Raw genomic sequence first — 7923 nt, 5'->3', positions numbered from 1 at the left:
CCCTATTTATGGGTGTCTTGATGGTCAAAGTCAAAGTCATAAGTTTATGGAAGTCATGTAATCATATGTTTGTACTGCATTTATATCTTTGTGCACTCACACATACAGTACACACACACGCACACGGTGCCCACTTCTACCTGCCATACAGTGCATATATGAGGACGATTATGCTGGATGCTCACATCAGAGCAGCGCCACCGTGTCGCCTTACTGTCGCCCCCATCATTGTCATGGAGACCCTATAAGTTATAACGGTGTGTGTATGTGTGTGTGTACTCGAGGGGCACAATAGGCCGACTGACAATGAATCTGATGGAGGTTGTGACCCCTCACAGCAGGATGCTCAAACTGTGGCTCCTTGGCTTGGTCAAGGTTTGCTTATGATTCCCAGACACATCTACGAGTCTTACTTCAATAGTAATGATGGTCAAAGTTCAGCATAGTGGCACTATAATCTATAATAATTTTATTCATACATTATGTCCATGTGTCAGTGTGCAAGTGTGTTGTGCGCCCTGGCAAACTCGTCACAATGTCTGCCACCGTCCAGCCACGGTGGCGCCCAACTTGGCCGAGACCCGACGGCGGCAGGGAAGCACCTTGTTACCAAGGCGACCTGTCTGGGATGTAAACTCCACTGAGAAATATATTTCTATACACACTCACCCTCACACACACCAAAAAATCATGCAAACTTATGTTGGGTTATTGATTTCACAAGGTCAGATAGAATTCGACTTTGCACATGTGATATTCTACAATGTCTCATAGGATACTGTATACGGGATATGATGGTTCATGAAAGCTCATTTAATTATTTTAATTAAGAAAGTTTTCCATGTGTCAAACGCCCACACGTGTCCTCTTTCAACTCATTTCATAGAGCACTCATTGATTTATTTGGAAAGTTCACATTACAACCCTGGATACTTTACAGTCACCTCAATACAAATGTTGTGTACTGCTTTTCCTAACTAGGGTGATGGGCGAGCTGGAGTTCATTTTTGAAAATATTATGATATAAAGTTGTGCCTTGAGATTTTAGTGACCCTACTGAGCTGATTGTTTGCTTTGACTTGCGAGCAAAAAAAAATCGATTTGAGCGCTGTGTGGTGGCATGAACTCAAGTCACTTCACAACATGCAGATCGAGTACAATTCATTAAAAAAGAGGATCCAACCGTTTAACTGCCACTCCCAGTTTAAATTATACTGTCAAACAAACAAACAAACAAACAAACAAACAAAAGAAAATCATCCGCTGATGCATTTGGAACTTGCACATGAATTTGCGAATGTGGTTCTGCATTCCCAAATGCATATATTTGCAAAAAAAAATATTTTGCAACCTATGCTCAGTTAAAACACATCATTTGCGGTTTATGTGCTCAAGTCAAAGCAATAAAACTAGAAGAAACATGAAGGTTTGTTGAAGTTATTTGAGGCGCTTCATTTAGATAAAAGTTTTTCTTTGCTGCCATCATGTGGCATATATAGGCAATTATAAACCTTTTAAGGGGCAATGTCAATTACTCGCTATTTGGGGCATCTGGGATAGGCTCCAGCAACCCTGCGACCCTTGTGAGGATAAGTGGTTTGGATAATAGGTAGATGTCTGTCTGTCTTTCTGTCTGTCCATCTATCTATCCAACAATATATATTTATAATTTTAATAACCATACCAGCATACTGCTGTATTCCAATGAAAAACACATGACTCCAAGTGCAATTTTATCATTTTAACGTATAAAATAAACAGTATGTTTATACAGTGCGTTTCAGCATTATATTCAAATGATAATGTTCCTATTATCATTACATTTATTCACTGATTGGACTGGAAATTAAAGTCGGGTGGGTTGTTCTTTTTGAAATGAACAAACATGGTCCCCTAGGGCGTTTTTTCAGTCATCCATAGTGTAACCTCCTCTGGTAGGAGCGGGCCAAGGGTGGGAAGAATCCCATGTTGCGGGAGGTGAAGCCACCAATCACCGAGACACAATGACGGATGCCCCCGTGACAGACTTACAGAACATCCGTCAAACATGGCTTTGTTTGCCGCGCATTCCTCATCGCCTTTGTCTTCCCTCTAGTTGGCCTGCCAGTTCATCACATCATACTTGAACCATATGCAAACTTGTTTGCATTGGGATAATGTCAGAGCTGGCAAAAGAATTTTCATTAAGTACAGATACTAAATAAATATAAAAGACTGGTAAAAGTAGGACTCATTCAACTCCTGTACTTAAGTAAAACTAAAAAAAGTACAGACTGTGAAATGTAGTTGAGCACAAAAGTAAAACATTATTTTTGGTCTCAATGATGTACGACCCCCCCCATTTTGAGAACTTGGCACTGTGTCTCCCCTTTTTGTCAAATGTATCGATGTCGTTCAAGAATTAGCTAACGTTGGCTGGGCTTTGATCCTATCCAAAAAAGTGTTCCCCTTGCTTTGCTATAATTATGCCCTAAATAATAATGTTAAACTACCAAATGATAACAATAATAATAAAACAACAAGAACAACAACATGTATTTAGTCTTTTTTCAGATTAGATGGATACTGTTTGAATGCCAGAAGATGGTGGTTTTTAGGCTGGCACGAGATAATGCATTCACTATGAATAATTCTTGGAGCCAACGAACATCATATTTGTACTTTGTCCCTTCCCAGTTCCAACTTTGGATAATGCTCTGCAACATTATGTGTTACATTTTTTTGTATTAGCTAAAGGGACACTTGGATGAGCTTAACATTGGCACTTATATAATAGGTTTGCATGTAAAAATGACATCAGTACTAAAATGCCCCCCTCAAAAGACTCTGTAGTGATTTAAGTTTTTTTTTTTATGATTAGATTTACGACAAATTGCCCCGCCCCTTTTTGGGGCCGGGCTTGTTATTTTTTCGGTCTCCGCGGTCTACGTCACGGGAGGGAGTCAAGCGTGGTAATATTGCTCGCTTTGTCAATTCTGTTGTCTAAAACGGCGATCGATCGCCACCAAAATGCAAATGCACATTACTACTCTTGTCCACTTCAAACTGTGAAAGTATAAAAGTGTTCTGCACAATAGTTTGGATTTATTGACAAAACGTGATCTCATCATGATCACCTCCACTAAATCAAAAATACTGTGGCGATCGCTTCTCCACTTACACAGGCTGAAGCGGACAAGAGCATGAATGCGCACACGAACTCCGACTGGTTATATTTCGGACATTTAGCGGGGCTAAACTCATGTCAACTCTCTGGAGGCAGACGGCGACTGGCAGTGGGCAAGCAATCAGGCAAGCATGGATCTTTACATTTAAATTTTGGTGCCAATTGATCACCGTTTTTGGACATTATAAGCAACAAAAGTACAATGATTTCCAATGGAGCGTTTGCAATCGGTTCCTCCAGTGACTCAGAGCAAACAAGGATAGAACGGTAGGGGGTGCGGCCATTCTCCTCCATTAACAACAGGCGTTATTCATGGAATCACTTATTTCCTAATTCCTCCCAAATTTATTGATAAAATAGAAAATGACAACTCTTTTCATTTTTCTGATCAAAAAATATATAAAATGAACTTGTTAGTGAAAACATGGCCATCCCTGCCCAACCATCCCTTTAACCACTGCCTTTTGTTCGCCAGTCTTTGCAAAGGTTGCGGTCACCTCTTCATTGGTCTGTCACATCATCCATGTTTTAATTAGTTTGAAGGAGACATGAAGACAGACAGCAAGGACAATGACCTAACCCCAGGACATCAAATGGAACGTTTCATCTTTATTCCCATGCGTTGCCTTTCCTTCTGCACTTGCATGTGGTGTATTCCCATGATATTGACCCAGAAATCATGCCAAAAGTTCTAAATACTAAAAAAAGTGGGGCTCAAATGAAACACTTCTCAAATATGGATTTGGTGAATAACAAAGAAAAGTCATTCAGGATTGTTATCAGGCTTCTGCAAAGCTTGCTGATGAACTGATCGCTTGAATCAGGTGTGTTGAAGGACGACAACATGTAAAACAGGCTGAATAGGGGCACTCGTGGACCGGACTTGGGCACCCCTGCTCAAACTAAACCCCCCCTCTTGTCTTCAGGCTACTGTAAAACGATGTCACATCTGCGACTTCCTTTGAACGACTAGGATAGGCTATGCAGGCCCACTAGTTGAAACAAGGCATTCTGATTAATATTGTGTTTGTGGAATACGAGTTAAGCAGCAAAATCTAGCCATCTCAGGGGGTTGCCATTTTGTCACTTCTGTCAACTGAAAATGACATCACAGTGTCTCAGGGCTCAGGTAACGACCAATCATGGCTCAGCTTCAGAAAACGATTGGTCGTTACCTGAAACCTGAGCAACTGTGATGTCATTTTTAGTCGACAGAAGTGACAAAATGGCCGCCCCCTGAGATGGCTAAAAATGGGTGGATTTTGCTGCTTAACTCATATTCAACAAACTCAGTATTAATCAGAATGTCTTGTTTCAACTAGTGGGGCTGCATAGAACATATTCTTGAAAAAAAATGTTTGGGTTGACTTGTCTTTAATGAGGCGCTACAGAAACTGGATACATGTAAGTTTTAAAATGCTTCCTACACGTTTTTGTTTGTATTTGCCTGTATTGACATTTGACATGTAATGCAGAGGAGTGGTTTGATTGTTAAACAATATGCTAAGTGGGTCAATTGTGAAATCTCGGGAAGAATAGAGGTGACAGGAACACAATGAAAAACTCGTTAAGCTATCCTCTTTGCTGGCACACTGTGGATTTCGTGTGTGTCCGCTCACTGGGGAGCCCACTACAATGTCAGCAGAGGAGTGGACACCACCCGGGGAGTCTGTCTCCTGTGTTTATCGTCTACTATTTGGCACCAACTATGCACAACACCAAATGTGAGAGAGTGTTTTTTTGGGGGGCAGTATCTGGGCCCTTGTGGAGGTGAGCACACTGACAGTCTGGCCTGTGCTAAATAGTGGGAGAAAAAGAGCTGACGCGACGGGAGCTGATGTCTGACATGACCCCGCTCGATGGGGAGCACCTCGGGGAGCGGCTGCTGCTCACTGCGTGTGTGTGTGTAACAAAGCCATTAAGTTACAAAGTGCGACACGTACGTATAGAGTGCTCCAGGTTTGAATGGGCCTCTTTACTTTTTCCCTTGACACCTCTTGTTGATGCTGTAATGAGCGGCACTGAAACATAAAAGAGCCAAGAAAAACAAATACTCGCTGAACTGGGTTCTTGAGCAATATGCTGATATCTGATATTTTGCAGCCCCCCAACTTGACATCAAAGTTTAATGTTAGTGCGACCCCCACCTGTTTTGCCGTGTTGTTGCCCTGAGCGTTTTGGGTTGTTGTTGCTGATGTTATTTATTTATGTTTTATTTATGTTTTAATCACTTATGGGCTACCATAGCTCAGCCTCATGACAGCTTTCGGTGAAACGTAATTCTGAAGTGACTAAGTGGAAGGAAAAGATATCCTCTCACCCAGTCCCAGTTATTTATTTTTCAAAACCTGCCGTGAAGAGTAAGGTTGGTGACAAGAATGGCCAATTTTAAGAAAAACAGGAGATTGAAATGGAGGTGTGGCATTGCGACATGTCTTGAATGCCCAGAGAAAGTTGCAGTGCTCAAGAAATCCATCCATCCATTATCGATACCGCTTATCCTCACAAGGCTCGTGGGCGTGCCAGAGCCTATTCCAGCTGTCTTTGGGCAGTAGGCGCGGTACACCCTGAACCGGTTGCTAGCCAATCGCAGGGCACACATAGACAAACAAATATTCACACTCACAATCACACCTAGGGACAATTTACAGTGTCCAGTTAACCTACCATGCATGCTTTTGGAATGTGGGAGGAAACCAGAGTACCCGGAGAAAACCCACGCAGGCACGGGGAAAACATGCAAACTCCACACAGGAAGGCCGGACTCGAACCCACAACCTCTGCACTGTGAGGCGGGCGTGCCAACCAGTCGACCACCGTGCCACAGTCACTGTAAAATAATTCAGAATTCATTCAGTGATTCTTTCAGGTTCCACTAAAGGGACAAGTAACACACTTTTCGAATCAGTGCCCTATTAGAGTTTAGACTGTAACTACATCACAAACTAGATGATCCTGAACTACTTTCATATCATTCCAAATTCATCGTTAGCCTTAAAAATAAATGGTTTACTGATGACTTGATTCAAAATTAAAAAAAAGGCATCGGAAGCTCGCATGTAACAGTGACGACTTTCTGTAACTTCCACTAATGATCAAGGCTAAGGTTTTATCGTTTGCTGCGGGTCTTGGTCCATATATCCCCCATAAAGAGCCGAGGTCACCTGTATATACAAATATTGTCTTATACATGTGATGTTTGTGTGTGCGAAACAGCACCTTGGTGGACATGACACTGGACTTCTCCCGCATTGTAACCAAACCTAAGTCCTGCCCCTCTCCCCATATCTGCCCCCCCCCCCCTTCCATATCGAATGGCTCTCCTTGACCTTCTCGCTCTTTGTCGTCGTCGTTCACCCTCTCGCTCCCGCCCTTCTTTCTTCCACTCGCTCCTCAAGGTGCATTCACGGCTCGGTAAAGTGATCTACGAGCCACCCCCCCCCCCCCCCCCCCGCCCCCATTTGGGCTTCTTCCACCATCTACTTACCCCCTCGCCATGTCGCGCCGCTTGTATGATCCTTCCTTTCTTTCATGTCTTCACCTCAGTGCCGTGTCTATTCTCTCCTCTCTGCTGCTGCTTTGCCACCAGCCTCTGAGAAATACCCACAAAGGCCCCCACTGTCTGCTGTGACCCCCTCAGCCCTGTCCAAAAGCAGCCAAGCGTGGGGCCAATGAAGGGGGGACCGTTTATTTTCAGTGCACACCCCGAAACCCATTCCCACTTTTTTTTTTTTTACAATTATCTCCTTTTTACACACTTGCTCACCTCCCCCGCCTCATACTGGGATTTTGTTAAATTCCCAGTTGCTGCTTCCCCTCCTGTTCACAGTTGATCTTAAACTGGGACGATGGCCAAAGAAAACTAAAATGAAAAGCTACTCACTGTTTGGAAATGTCTAATTGACACGTAAGCGAGACGGAACATTTTGCTGGCAAGCTTCATTCCATGCCATTTTGCTTTCAGTTACATGCAAATGACAGTATGTTAGCATCTGCCAGATTCATTTGGCGTTATGCAACCGATTGTATTGCACAGATTGTGGCTTTATGATGTACTCGCGATTAGCACGTCTGCCTCGGAGTTGTGAGGTTCAGGGTTCAAATCTCAGCTCACTTTCGTGTCTGTGGGTCATCCCACATCCCAAAAGCTAGTCTAATTTGACACCATGGTTTAGCTACATGCAACCAGTGATTGTCTGGCTTCCATTCAAGGGTATACCCCTGCCTCTTGCCCAAAGTCTAGTGGGATACGCCTCCGTAACCCTAGCGAGGATAAGCGTTATAGAAAATGGATAGAGGCCCGTATTGTGCTCAGCAGCCATGCATCATAAGTTTATGTCTCATTTTTTACACTTGTAATGGTCATTCAGGGCATCCGTGGTTTACAATGGTCCTCACTTAAGAGGTTTCGAGGTTCCGAATACACCGCAATGAACTACTTACCTGCAGTTTGCACATAGGCGTAAAAATACGTAGTCATTAGTCGAACAAGAAGGCATGCTCAGCTATCGGTAATATTTATGGCTGACAAGTAATTTGGCACAAGTTAGTGATAGACCGTGGTGCATTCTGACTTACAGTATACATACAAATTTGGGTTCAAATTGGGGTTACGCCTGTGTCGTAGGAATGGAACTCAAAAACCCAGGACCCCCTGTATGAGTGTCAAAATATGTTTACCACAATAAGATGAAAAAAGCCTACCGTAGCTTTGGCGACAAGAATTGATGATGTGATTGGTGACGCTGCTGCAGTCT

The sequence above is a fragment of the Filicampus tigris genome, chromosome 5 (genome assembly GCF_054856515.1).
Source record: "Filicampus tigris isolate MCC_2025a chromosome 5, RoL_Ftig_1.0, whole genome shotgun sequence".
In the NCBI taxonomy this organism is placed as follows: domain Eukaryota; kingdom Metazoa; phylum Chordata; class Actinopteri; order Syngnathiformes; family Syngnathidae; genus Filicampus; species Filicampus tigris.
The sequence above is the reverse complement of the archived record's forward strand: the minus strand, read 5'-3'. Positions refer to the sequence as shown.